We start from the raw sequence: 15,139 nt of genomic DNA, 5'->3' as shown, positions 1-15,139 counted from the left end.
TTAAGGGGAAGCTGGCTAAATACTCAAGATGAGAATATGCTGATAGGGTTAAATGAAGTAGGGTGGGAGGAGGCTCATGTGGAGTTATAAACACCGGCATGACCAGTTGGGCCGAACAGCTAGTATCGATGCTGTAAATACTATAGGCAAAAAATTCATTATAGCCCAGGTTGAGATGGTGACACCGCCTAGTTGCTAACTTCAGCGGAAGGCGATATTTACCGCCTCCAATCGGGATATTGTTTTTTAGCGCCCCAAGAGGGGAGCGGAGCGCGAAGGGAAGCATTCCACACTCCTCTTTGGGCGCTAACCCTGACTCGTGGGGCGCTATTGGGGAAACGCTGATGAAGTTGTGGCGCTAGGAAACCGGCATCCGAATGCCTAAAGGGGAGGTCAGCTGGACCACCTGAAAACTGAAGCAAAATGGAAGGGGGCAATGTTTACATTAGCATCAGTGTTGAACAGCTAAGATAAATAAATGAATATAAATAAAGTTCATTCTAAACACCCACTTGCTCATCCATTGAAATATCGCCCCAGGAGTTTCTTCGGGATGCCTGCTTTCCCTGTCGGGATTAGCGGCAGGCACTATGGCAAGCAAAACCATTCAAATTTGCGATCATGGTGCTAAAGGGGCATTGCACACTCATTGACGTCACCAAGTGGACAGCGCTACCTGTTAGTGCCACCACTAAACCTCCACTGAAGGTCGCAGGAGGCGGGGACAGCACGGCGCTCGGCCGGTAAGCGCTTAGCGGCCTGTTAGCACCCCCCTCGGGCACAAATGGGTGGCGCTAAGCTATCCAATTTTTAGCCCATCGTATTCTAGAATAGAAAAGTGCTGATTTGTGCCAGCACTGATAACCCCTTCCTTGATGAACCTGAAACTGTGTCAAAAAATACAAATAAAAAAGAAAAAATGCCAGATTCATTTTATCCCCCCACCCCACTTTCCCACGATTAGTAACTGGAAATTTCTGCAATTCTACCATCTGAGCCCTTTAACCTACTGAACCACACATTGAAATCGTGAGCTGACCTGGCAATAATCTTCCCTGTAGGGAAACATTTGCTAATCGTATTCTTCCCTGCGGGTTCCTGTAATGATTACAGCAACCGATTTGGTGCAGTGCATTTCTACATGCCAAAAAGTCACAAGATAATTACAGAAGGGGAAGACCATTAGCTCATTGCATTCCATCCATCCAGGAAGAACCGATGATCCGGCCATTGCAGCATCTAATTGTTCCCTAAATGATTCCAGGATTGTCACCTCCACCACGCCATCTGGAAATTCATTTCATGTGTTTGATCACTCTCTGTGTGAAGAAAACCTTCCTGATAACAGTCCTCAATGTATCTTCTACTTGTTTGAGCCTGTGTCCTTTGTCGTGATATTGTAATATAATTTAAATGAATGTTCTAGATTGATTTTTTTTCCATTCTGCTACGTATCTTATATATCCCATTGTGATCATCTCTTGGGCAGTAGCAAGACTTTGCCTTAGTGGCAGTAATCCCGCCTCTGAGTCAGAAAGTGCTGACAATCCTGGCGAGTGGAAACTCTGACTCTCAATTCTGGATTGGTATCCAATGGGATACTCGTGTCCAGTGATTCCCCCCATTCGTCATATGGATTTTGGGATCCCCTGGTTGCCACCCACTATATAAGACTAACCACCCAATCAGCTAGTATAAAGGTGGGTATTGCCATGAAAAAAGTGTTCATGTCGCAGCCCGTCAGACTATTAATCCTTCCACTACTTCACCTCATTCCCCAAGTGAAGAGTGTGAAGATACAAAGACACCACAGTGTAACAACAAAACGATCTGCCTATGCAAGATAGTTTCTTAGTTACTGCTCTCCTTGGATAACGGCTTCCCTTATGTAATCTAGACTTGACAAGCATAAATGCAAAGCTTTACCTAAGATCACAGGTCCAAATTTCCCTAGCAAATGTCCCTGGTTCCTCAGTTTATAACATGAAACATCATCCATCATAATTCCTTTAGGCTCCCTTGATGAGTGAACCACACGCTCCCAAAAGATGCTTAATGCTCAACTATGGAGAATTCTCTAAGGTTTTTTGATACATACTGAGAGAGTGCTTTTGACAGACGCTTAATACTTCTGCCTCTAACTGTTCAATTGTAGCTTTATAATACAGCCTGTACTTCTAATCGCTGCACTCAATTCTCAAAACACTACATGTATCATCTGCATATGCCATTAGCCCACAACCTTAATCACATTAAATACTTTAGCAAGTGTATTATTTATACTAAGATTCTTTCATAGGAATTAAATGGTGTCCTCATTAATACAGACACTCAATTTGGATTCAGTCCACAAGCCAACCTCTTGCTAAAATCAAATACTGCTCAGTACATAGAATTTACAGCACAGAAACTGGCCATTCAGCCCAACAACCTATGCTGCATGTGAGCTTCCTCCCACCTTACGTCATCTCACCCTAACAACAAATCTTTCTATTCCTGTCTCCTGCGTGTAGTTATCTAGCTTCCACTTAAATGCATCTATGCTATTCACCTCAACTACTCCGTGTGGTAGCAGGTTCCAAATTCAAACTAACAATTCTCTGAGTAAAGAAGTATCTCCTGAATGCTTTATTGGATTTATTGTCAACTACCATATATTTATGGCCACTAGTTTTGGACTCCCGCAGGCTGACCTACATTGGTTCCCGGTTAAGCAACGCCTCCCTGTTAAGCACTGCATCGATTTTGAAATTCTCATCCTTCTCTTCGAATCTCTCCATGGCCTCGCCCCTCCCTATATCTGTAACCTCCTCTAACCCTACAATCCTTCGAGATAGCCGTGCTCCTCCAATTCTGGCCTCCTGCATTTCATCGATTTTAATCATCGATCGTTTGTGACTGTGCCTGGGCCCTCAGCTCTGGAGTTCCCACGCTAAACCTCTCCACCTCTCTTTCTTCCGCTAGGTCGCTCCTTAAAACCTCTCTCTTTGACCAAGCTTTGGGTAAATTTTGTTTTCCAGTTCTCCTGTGAAGTGCCTTGGGACATTTTACTACAGGTGCAGTGCCTAAAATCCGGAACGCTCGGAACCGAGGTCGTTCCAGATTCCGGGCTTTCGATTCATTTTCTGACGTCATAAATCCGGAAACACCCGAGCCCAGGTTCAGGTATTTCCGGATTTCGGAACATCAGAAATGGGGTGGGGGGCAGGAGGGGGCGGTGAGGATTCTCACTGAGGAGCTGTTCGGGTCGTCCAGCCCCCACCGAGGAGGTCGTCGGGACGGCCGGCGAAGAGGCCCCGAGGTAAGGGCAGCGGCAGTGAGGCGAGCGGGGCGAGACAAGCGGTGGCGAGGTGAAGCTCGAAGTCAGGCAGCGGCGAGGTCCCGAGGTCAGCAGGGTCGTCAGGTCTGGATTCTGGAACATTTTACGGATTCCGGACGACCCTGCCACCAATCGGTCCGGAGTCTGGATTCCGAAACATTCCAGATTCCGGAACTCCAGATTTTGGAGGTTCAACCTGTAATAGTGGAACACCAATAACCTAATTAAATGCAGTTGCACCATAGGAAACCTTGACAGACCGTGTTATTAATTTACCAAGGTACAGCGATTGAGATTTTTCTCCATGAATTAGAATCAACTGATTGGCAGCAGAGTTTGATTCAAGCCAAGTTCAGAGTTTTGTTTTGACCAAGCCTGCGACTACCTAAATCAACACCAGTGCCTGACATAGAGACCTAACCTGGAAAAGTGGTGGTTTAAAGATAACTGGCTCTATTATAGAACGAGCAATGTTAGTATACAGTAATATATGAGTAAATAGATTGGTGAATGGATCAAAGGGGCATTATTTTCTTGGAAATGTACTCGGCAAACATTTTATTCATTTTGGAAGGAGTTGTTAAACTGATGCCTGTCTCCCTCTCAAGTGGATGTAAAAAATGGCACTACCTCGAAGAGCCGAGAGTTCTCCCCGGTGTCCTGGCCAATATTTATCCCTCAACCAACATCACTAAAACAGATTATCTGATCATTATCATGTTGTTTGTGGGAGCTTGCTGTGTACAAATTGGCTGCTGCATTTCCTACATTACAACAGTGAATACACTTCAGAAGTACTTAATTGGCTGTAAAGTGCTTTGGGATTTCCTGAGGTCGTGAAAGGCGCTATGTAAATGCAAGTCTTTAATTCTTATTTAATTATTTAAAGAGTGAAAATCATCTTTTGTCATTTTTGTCATGGCAGTGTCACATGTAACCAACGTATCATACCCTCAAACATGACTTATCATTTCATTGCTTTCTATACAAATGGGAAAATGTGAAGCTGGTACTATTTTATGGTCTCCATTGTCCTTTCCCTTGGATATCCAGTAGACCCAGGATGCACACTAAAAAGAAAAATACGTTACTAAATGTTTATCTTCTCCTTTCCTACAGATACTAACTGAAGACTCCACGGATGAAACACCTCCAACCTCAGCCCTATCTCATCGTGCATCATCTGCCAGCATTATGCTGGAACACTCCTCATACAATCCCCTATCGATATTAACTGCATTCTATAGCAAACTAAAATAAAACCACAATTATTTTCAGAAATCTGCTGCCTTCTGATAATCCTTCTTGATGGTAATGAGACCTACACACATCAGCAGTAGGGCACTTTAGAAGTGCACTGACTTGATGATATGTAGATTATTTATTTTTACACAGAAATTTTCAGTACCTTATGAAAGAACTTATAAAAATACTCCAATTAACCTTACAGTGACAATTCTTTGAACAGATGGTATGTCACTGCTTTACAATAAAGGCTGAATTTGTATCTGAGGCTTCATCAAGGATAAACTGAGCTGCTCCCACATCACATGTGAATGTTGATTCTAATGAGATGTCAAATTTTATGATATCAGTCGGTTCAGCCCCACGGGCTGTATTTTCGCCTTTGCTCATTTCGGGCGGTAATGGCGGCGGAGTTCTGAAGTTGACGCCCGGGAACAGTTTGCGCCTCAGTCAGCAAAATTCAGCAGCCAGGCCCTGAGTGTGGGGTGGGGCGCTAAGGGAGGTGTGCACACCTCTCTTCGGGTGCTAGACCAGCTGAGAATGCGAAAGTCCCGAGCTAAACAGCCAGCCTCGGAGTGCTGTAAGAGAGGTCTAGGGAGAAAACAAAACTGAAAAAAACCCAGCAAAAACATTCCCGATAAATAACTCACCCCACCACAATATAAATCGCAAAAAAAAAAACATCACACTTATCTGAGGTCAACATTACTTACCCCACTGCAGCCGCTACAGATTGGACTGCCTGCTTTCACAGCGCTACGGATTGGGCGGGATCCACAAATCGAGCCATTGTCGCAACCAGAGGCGTTGCACACTGGCTCGCCTCTTCCAGGTGGTAATGCTCCGCGCCCCGTGGAAACTGGCCCCGAAAATCCCCAGAGGGGCACTAGAAGCTGTCCGCCCGCACAGAAGAGCGTACCGCCGCCACAGAGGTTGCATCGAGCCCATGGAATCATAGAACACAGAACACAGAGCGCCGACCCCCTGACCCCCTGACCCCCTGACCCCGAAGGCACACCAGCACCGGCAGCGGATAAAAGCAGTAGCAGGAGCCAGCACCAGCATGGAGCAGCACGAACAGCACAGAGCGGGCGACAAGGGAGAACAGGCCGACTACATTCGACATCATAGGAAAGCAGAGAAATGATTGGTTGGTGCGTTTCTCTCTTTTTTGAGGGCATTGCTTCAAATTAAGGGCCGGGATTAAATAACAAAATCTAATTAATTAAGTACATTATAGATGGCAGGGCAGGCGATGTGTTACTGCTGCAACATGTGGAAGCTGGTGGACATCATTGAGGTCCACGGCGACCACATCTGCAGCAAGTGTCTGCCGCTCAATGAACTTCGGCTCTGTGTTCATGAGCTGGAATCCGAGTTGCAGACACTGCGACACATCAGGCAGTGGGAGAGTTACCTGGACGCCGCAATCCAGGAGACAGTCACACCCCTTAGGTTAATTAATTCAAATTTGGTCCATGGTCAAGGACAGGAGGGTGTGACAATGAGTGACACAGGTATGGGCACCCAGGAATTAGCACTGGAGGAACCTTAGCCCTTGCAATTGTCTAAGAGGCACGAGATTCTTGTACCTTGTGTGGACGAAAGCAGGGGCTGCAGGGAGGATGAGCAAACTGACCACAGCACCATGGAACAGGGGGCCATTCAAGTTGGGGGAGTAAAAAGAAACATAGTAGTGGTAGGGGACAGTATCATTAGGGGGAAAGATATGGTTCTCTGCAGCCGAGAGCATGAGTCCTGAAGGCTGTGTTGCCTGCCCGGAAACATGGTTAAGGACCGCTCCTCAGGGTTGGAGAGGAACTAAGAGTGGGAGGGGGAAGATCCAGTTGTTGTGGTCCATGTGGGTACCAACGACATAGATAAGACAAAGAAAGAGGTTCTGCTGAGGGATTATGAGCAGCGAGGGGCCAAATTAAAAAGCAGAATCACAATGGTAATAATCTCTGGATTACTACCTGAGCCACGAGCAAATTTGCATAGGGTAAATAAGTTCAGAGAGTTAAACACGTGGTTCAAGGACTGGTGTGGGAGAAATGGGTTCTGGTTCGTGGGACATTGGTACCAGTACTGGGGTAAGAGGGAGCCGTTCCGTTGGGAAGGGCTCCACTTAGACCGTGCTGGGACTAGGGTCCTGGCGAATCAAATAACTAGGGTTGTAGAGAGGGTTTAAACTAATTAGTGGGGGGGTGGGGAGGGATCAGGTGAGCAGAAATGTAAAAAGTCAAAGAGCAAGAAAAGGCAATAGAGCAGGGTAGCACTGGGGGAAAATAATAACCAGACCGTGACAGGAAGGGGATAGAATATATAAATATAAGAGTGTATCAGAAAGTGGGGTCAAAGCAGGGAAATGGTAAAAAAACAAAATTGAAAGCTCTTTACCTGCAAGCACGCAGCATTCGTAACAAAATAGATGAGTTGATGGCACAAATAGATATAAATGGGTATGATCTGATAGCCATTACAGAGACGTGGTTGCAAGGCGACCAAGGCTGGGAACTGTATATTCAGGGGTATTTAACAATTCGGAAGGACAGACAGAAAAGAAAAGGAGGTGGGATAGCACTGTTAATAAAGGATGAGATCAGTGCAGTGGTGAGAAATGATATTGGCTCAGAAGATCAAGATGTTGAATCAGTTTGGGTGCAGATAAGGAATAATAAGGGGAAAAAGTCGCAGGTGGGCGTAGTCTATGTGCCCCCAAATGGTAGCTACACTGTTGGACAGAGTATAAATCAAGAAATAATGGAGGCTTGTAAAAAAGGAATGGCAATAATCATGGGCGATTTTAACCTTCATATTGATTGGACAAAGCAAATTGGCCAGGGCAGCCTTGAGGAAGAGTTCTTAGAGTGTATCCGGGATAGTTGTTTTGAACAGTATGTTGCGGAACCAACCAGGGAGCAGGCTATCTTAAATCTGATACTGTGAAATGAGACAGGATTAATAAACGATCTCCTAGTAAAGGATCCTCTAGGAATGAGTGACTATGCCATGGTTGAATTTCAAATTCCGTTGGAGGGTTAGAAAGTTGGATCTCAAACGAGTGTCCTGAACTTAAATAAAGGCAATTACAAAGGTATGAAGACAGAGTTGGCTAGAGTGGAGTGGGAAAATATATTAAAGTGTGGGACGGTTGATGAGCAGTGGCAGACAGTTAAGGAGATATTTCATAACTCGCAACAAAAATATATTCCAATGAGAAGGAAAGACTGTAAGAGAAGGGATAATCATCCATGGCTAACTAAGGAAATAGGGGATGGTATCAAATTGAAAACAAAGGCATACAAAGTGGCCAAGACTAGTGGGAGGCCAGAGGATTGGGAAACTTTTAAAAACCAGCAAAGAATGATTAAAAAAATGATAAAGAGAGGGAAGAAAGATTATAAAAGTAAACTAACATGAAATATAAAAACAGATAGCAAGAGCATCTACAGGTGCATAGGGCTCAATTTTCCCCAGTGATTTGCGCCGTTTTTTTGGAGTAGGCTGCTCTTTTTGGCCTAAGTTGAAAAACCAGAGTTTCCCAAATCAATTTGCACTAGCGCCACTCAGTTAGTTAGGATTTTTTTAGGTCAATCTTTTTTTCAGCCAAAGGGGCGTAGTCAGCCACCTGTGCCAATTCTGGAATTCTGCTGCCCGGACAGCAGCAGCAGGAAAAGTAAGAGAGAGGGGGAGAGAGAGGTTGGGGGAGGGAGAGGGGCTGGGGGGAAGCCTTTCGGGTGTAGTTAGGTGCTGGGACTGGGAGGGAGGAGACCATTCGGCTTGGGATGGGGCGGGGGAGCGGACCGGGAGGCCAGTCGACCTGGGCTAGGGGCGGGAGAGCTTACCGGGAGACCACTCGGCCAGGGCCAGGGGCGGGGAAGTGGACCGGGAGGCCACTCAGCCAGGGCTAGGGGTGGGAGAGTGCACCGACAAGCCCTTGGGCCATTGCTAGGGAGCAGACCGGGAGACCACTCGGCTAGGGATAGGGGTGGGAGACCACACCGGCAAGCCCTTCGGCCACAGACAGAGAGAGAGAGAGATCGGAGAATCGAACCGGTGGGGACCGACAATGGGACCGGACTGGCAAGCCCTTCCGGCAGGGTTGGAGGTAAGTTGGTGCTATGTGTTTTTCAATTCTTTTAGTGTGTTGGGAGCTGGCTTTAAGCTTCACTTTGCAGTCTCTGCTCTCATTGTGTCCCTGGTTACCATGGCAGCCCGATCTTTTTAGCACAGATCAAGGCTCCACCCCCAAAGCTAAAGGTCGGGTTAATCCAGGCCAAAATGAAGAAATCCAATGGGGAAACTTAGAATATTTTTTTTGCCGCACTTGGGTCCCAGATTTTTGAGCGATAAGGGAGTAAGGGGTTATGGGGAGTGGGGACGGAAGTAGAGCTGATCCATGATCAGATCAACCATGATCTTATAAAATTGCGGAGCATGCTCGAAGGGCCAAATGGCCTACTCCTGCTCCTATTTCTTATGTTCTTATGTTCTTATCCCTCAAATCAATATCATTAAAACAGATTATCTGGTCATTAACTCATTGCTGTTTGTAGGAGATTGTTGTGCACATTGGCTGCCACGTTTCCTGCATACAACAGTGACTATACTTCAAAAGTACTTAATTGATTCTAAAGCACTTTGGGATATCTTGAGTTCACGAAAGGCACTATATAAATGCGAGTCCTTTCTGTTTGCTGTTTGTAGGACCTTGCTTTATGCAAATTGGTTGCTGTGCTTCCACACTTTACAACAATTGACTACATTTCATCAGAACTTCATTGGCTGTGAGGGACTTCATGATAACCTGAGGTCGTGAAAGGTGCTATATGAATGCATTCATTTTTAAGATGAAATGTAAGTTACAGCCTTATCCTGGAGTAATCTTTTACACCATAATTCTCTTTGTTCTAAATGAGTATTCTTTGCAATCCTGTCACCTGAATAACTGTGTTAATTACATCCTGACTCTTCACTTTTTCAGAATGTCATCACTTTCTATTATATAGAAGGGGTTAACTAGATCCAGCCATGTTAAGTGAAGCAACATCAGATCTTATTAACTCAGAGATCCTTGATAAAGTCCCTCGGTGTATTATATTCACCATGGCAACTGATAGTTCTGGCCTCTTCCTATTATAGCCTTCAGGGAGGAGCTAAAATCGGTTAATGTTTGCAAGGCAATACTTCAGATATGAAGTCTGTTTTTTAATGTTGCTTGGCTTCGGACAAGGACTAGAGTACTGAAAGGCCAAAGGCAGACTGCTTACATATAATCAGGATCCTACTCGGCTGTCAGACCGCGTTTGCAGTTTTCAGGGCGAAATGAGGTATGTGGGTAAATGGAGTTAAGATACAGAGCAGCCATGATCTAGTTGAATGGTGGAACAGGCACAAGGGGCTTAATGGCCTCGTCCTGTTCCTATGTTCCTGTGCCACCAGAGCCATTCTTGTGCAGCTCTTGGTTTCACAATGACATTGGCAGAGGATGGGTAGCATACTGTCCTCCAGTCCTTTAGGCCATGCATAGTGCATGGGTTCCAGGGACTAATAGAAAGGAAAAGGGAAGAAAACATAAAGATCTTAAAGAGGAAGCTGAATATTCAAAAAAACAGAGAGTGTTTAAAATGAATGCCTCTCAGTTAGGCTGCCACTTTCGGGCAGAAGAACAAATATATCGATTCCATTATGTTAAATGTCAACTCTTTCATGATCTGGGCAGTTTACATTCTAAGATCAGACCATTGCCCATGCGATCAACTGTGAAGTTGTCAAAGTGTAGCACAGGCTCGTTGAAAAAACAACTTGCAAAACCTCTACGGAAGTTGAAGTGCAACAGCTAAACTATGTGCATTTTAACACATTAGTTTGAGGTGAGGCAACACTATTAAAGAGGTGAGTTTTTCATGCCCGAAAGTGGCGATCTAACTGAGAAGCAGGAATACTCCACATTACCAGCCTAAGCCGCTGCTGTTTTCCACACCCCACCACTCACCCCCCATGGACTTGCCTTTCTCCAGCCTTCAGGCTGGCCAGGTCGCTAGGCTGCCCAGGGACACTCGATCTCCTCCTGCAGCCCACCTGCTTGATGGTAATGAGGATTGGCCCTGAAATTGGACGGGGGCTGCCGTTGCTACTATCAGATGATGGGCTCGCACGCCCAGCCAGTTGTCCACCTGATAGTTAAGAACATAAGAAATAGCAGCAAGATTAGGCCATTTGGCCCTTCGAGCCTGCACCGCCATTTAATAAAATCATGGCTGATCTGATCATGGGCTCAGCTCCACTTCCCTGCCCGCTCTCCATAACCCTTTATTCCCTTATTGCTCAAAAATCTGTCTATCTCCGCCTTAAATATATTCAATGACCCAGTCTCCGCAACTCTCTGGGGCAGAGAATTCCACTGATTTACAATCCTCTGAGAGAAAAAATTCCTCCTCATATCAGTTCTAAATGGGCAGCCCCTTACTCTGAGGCTATGCCCCCTAGTTTTAGTTTCCCCTATGAGTGGAAATATCCTCTCTGCATCCACCTTGTCGAGCCCCCTCATTATCTTATACGTTTCGATAAGATCACCTCTCATTCTTCTGAACTCCAATAGGCCCAACCTACTCAACCTATCTTCATATGTCAACCCCTTCATCTCCACAATCAACTTAGTGAACCTTCTCTGAACTGCCTCCAATGCAAGTGTATCCTTCCTTAAATACGGAGAACAAAATTGAATGCAGTACTCTCGGTGTGACCTCACCAATACCCTGTACAGTTGTAGCAGGACTTCTCTGCTTTTATACTCTATCCCCCTTGCAATAAAGGCCAACATTCCATTTGCCTTCCTGATTACTTGCTGTACCTGCATACTAACTATTTGTGTTTCATGCACAAGGACCCTCTGTACTGCAACACTTTGCAATTTTTCTCCATTTAAATTATAATTTGCTTTTCTATTTTTTCTGCCAAAGTGGATAAACCTCACATTTACCCACATTATACTCCATCTGCCAAATGTTTGCCCACTCACTTAGCCTATCTATATCCCTATGCAGATTTTTTTGTGTCCTCCTCACAATTTGCTTTCCCAACTTTGTATCATCAGAAAACTTGGCTACGTTATACTCAGTCCCTTCATCCAAGTCATTAATATAGATTGTAAATAGTTGAGGTCCCAGCACCGATCCCTGCGACACCCCACTAGTTACTGTTTGCCAACTGGAAAATGACCCATTTAACCCGACTCGGTTATCTGTTTGGTAGCCAATCCTCCATTCATGCTAATATATTACCCCCCCAACCCCATGAAATTTCATCTTGTTCAGTACCCTTTTATGTGGCACCTTATTGAATGCCTTCTGGAAATCCAAATACACAACATCCACTGGTACCCCTTATCCACCCTGCCTGTTACATCCACAAAGAACTCCAGTAAATTTGTCAAACATGATTTCCCTTTCTTAAAACGATGCTGACTCTGCTTGACTGAGTTATGCTTTTCTAAATGTCCTGCTACTGCTTCCTTAATAGTGGGCTCCAGCATTTTCCGAAGGACAGATGTTACGCTAACTGGTCCATAGTTTCCTGTTTTCTGCCTGCGTTTTCAAATAGGGGCGTTATATTTGCGGTTTTCCAATCTGCTGGGACCTCCCCAGAATCCAGCGAATTTAGGTAGAGTGCACTATCTCTGCAGCCACTTCTTTTAAGACCCTAGGATGTAAGCCATCAGGTCCAGGGGACTTGTCCGTCTTTAGTTTCATTATTTTACTGAGCACTACTTCTTTAGTGATAGTGATTGTTTTAAGTTCCTCCTTCCCTATAGCCCCTTGTTTATCCACTATTTGGATGTTTTTAGTGTCTTCCATCATGGAGACCGATACACAATATTTGTTTAAAGTTTATACAAATTCCCTGTTCCCCTTTATTAATTCACCAGTCACATCCTCTAAGAAATCAACATTTACTTTAGCCACTCTTTTCCTTTTTATGTACCTGTAGAAACTCTTACTATCTGTTTTTATATTTCATGCTAGTTTACTTTCATAATCTATCTTCCCTCTCTTTATTATTTTTTTAGTTATTTTTGGCTGACTTTTAAAATTTTCCAAATCCTCTGGCACCCCACTAGTCTTGGCCACTTTGTATGCCCTTATTTTCAATTTGATACCATCTCTTATTTCCTTAATTAGCCATGGATGCTTATCCCTTCTCTTGCAGTCTTTCCTTCTCTTTGGAATATATTTTTGTTGCGAGTTATGAAATATCTCCTTAAATATCTACCACTGTCATCAACTGTCCCACACTTTAATCGATTATCCCAGTCCAATTTAGCCAACTCTGCCCTCATACCTTTGTAGTCTCCTTTATTTAAGCTGAGGACACTCGTTTGAGGTCCAACTTTCTCACTCGCCAACGGAATTTGAAATTCAAACATGGCATATTCACTCATTCCTAAAGGATCCTTTACTAGGAGATCGTTTATTAATGCTGTTTCATTGCACAGTATCAGATTTAAGATAGCCTGCTCCTTGGTTGGTTCCACAACATACTGTTCAAGGAAACTATCACATATACACTCTAAGAACTCTTCCTCAAGGCTACCCTAGCCAATTTGCTTTGTCCAATCAATATGAAGGTTAAAATCGCCCATGATTATTGCCGTTCCTTTTTTACAAGCCTCCATTATTTCTTGAATTATACTCCTTCCAACAGTGTAGCTACTGTTAGGGGGCCAATAGACTATGCCTCCCAATGACTTTTTCCCCTTTATTATTGCTTATCTCCACCCAAACTGATTCAACATCTTGATCTTCTGAGCCAATATTGTTTCTCACTAACACACTAATCTCATCCTTTATTTACAGTGCTACCCCACCTCCTTTTTCTTTCTGTCTGTCCTTCTGAGTTATCAAATATCCCAGACTATTTAGTTCCCAGCCTTGGTCACCTTGCAACCACGTCTCTGCAAAGGCGATCAGATTAAACCCCCCCCCAGAGAAAGAGTAGTCCATAAAATGAAGGGAGGAATCAGAAATGAACTACATGAAAGTGATATTCACGCACCAATGTTCTGCCATTTCTGTCACTTGCAACATAAGCCCACCACCAACCACATCTTCCTCTCCCTCCTCTTCTATACTTTCTAGAGAGACTGTTTCCTATCATCCTTTTCCAAAGTGTAACAGTTAAAGAACACTTATCCTTATTATCAGGCAAGGATCGTATTTTGGCAGTTGACAGAGAAAGGCAAAAAAAAAGAAACCAAGGAAATACTTTGAATCATCTTAAAATGCTGGGATAGCTACTTAACTTTGTAATTGCTGTGATTTTCCTGCAGTGAGATAACAAGGATGAGGTGCTGACAGTATCCTTTGATATGTCACATGTTTCCCGTGTTTCAGCAGTTGATAATAGTATCGCAATAGGGAAGTGTAATTAAAAGATGGCCGCTCAGCTACATAGCACCAATCAAGTGCTATCAATACCCACGGGAATTGTAGAGGCCCACAGGGCACAACAGAACAATCTTAATACAATTTCTTGACAAAGAGGTTATGCTCAGTTTGAGACATTCTTTCCTCCAGGGAGCACAAGGATGCTGTCATTCACTGACAATGAAAGATGGAATGAAGGCCATAACTCATTTCAAAGAGAGAGAGAAGCAGCGACAGATAATGAAAAGAGGAAAAGTATGAAACTAGATTCATTCTACAAAACCGATGCAATCTCATTATCATGAAAGTGAGAAAACAGAGCAATTATTTCAGAGTCAAATAAAAAGGTATAAATGTGGTGTGAAGAGTTAGTGAAAAGGTACATCACCAAGACAACTGCCTGTGTTCAACCATGTGCCAAAAAGTAAATAAAATAACTGTGGGCTACTTTGTTACCAAACTGCCATTGAAGGTCTGGAGAAGGTGTTCTGGTCTATTCTTCTTGGAGGTGGTTATTGCCTGGCATACCAAGCCTGTCATCCCAAGCCTAGGATATTGTCTCGTCCTTCTAGTCAGCAGGCGTTAGCTGCTTCATTATTGGAGGAGCTGAACGTCGGGAATCATCAGCAAACAGCCGCGCACCTAATGTTCAGATGGAGGGATGGTTACTGACAAATCTGAAGATGTAACTCATAAACAACAACAACAACATCTTGTATTTATATAGCGCCTTTAACATAGTGAAACGTCCTAAGGCGCTTCACAGGAGTATTGTGAGAAAAAAATTTGACACCGAACCGCAAATCATGGCAGGTTACCAAAAGCTTGGTCAAAGAGGTATGTTTTAAGGAGCATCTTGAAGGAGGAAAGAGCAGTAGAGAGGCGGAGAGGTTTAGGTAGGCAATTCCCGAGCTTAGGGCCTAGGCAACAGAAGGCACGGCCACCAATGGTTGAGCGATTATAATTAAGGATGCTCAAGAGGGCAGAATTAGTGGAAGACAGACATCTCAGAGGGTTACAGGGCTGGAGGAGATTACAGATATAGAGAGGGGAAAGCCATGGAGGGATTGTAAATAAGGAAGAGAATTTTAAAATTGAGCCGTCGCTTAACTGGGAGCCAATGTAGGTCAGCGAGCACAGGGGTGAT

The sequence above is a fragment of the Pristiophorus japonicus genome, chromosome 4 (genome assembly GCF_044704955.1).
Source record: "Pristiophorus japonicus isolate sPriJap1 chromosome 4, sPriJap1.hap1, whole genome shotgun sequence".
In the NCBI taxonomy this organism is placed as follows: Eukaryota; Metazoa; Chordata; class Chondrichthyes; family Pristiophoridae; genus Pristiophorus; species Pristiophorus japonicus.
The sequence above is the reverse complement of the archived record's forward strand: the minus strand, read 5'-3'. Positions refer to the sequence as shown.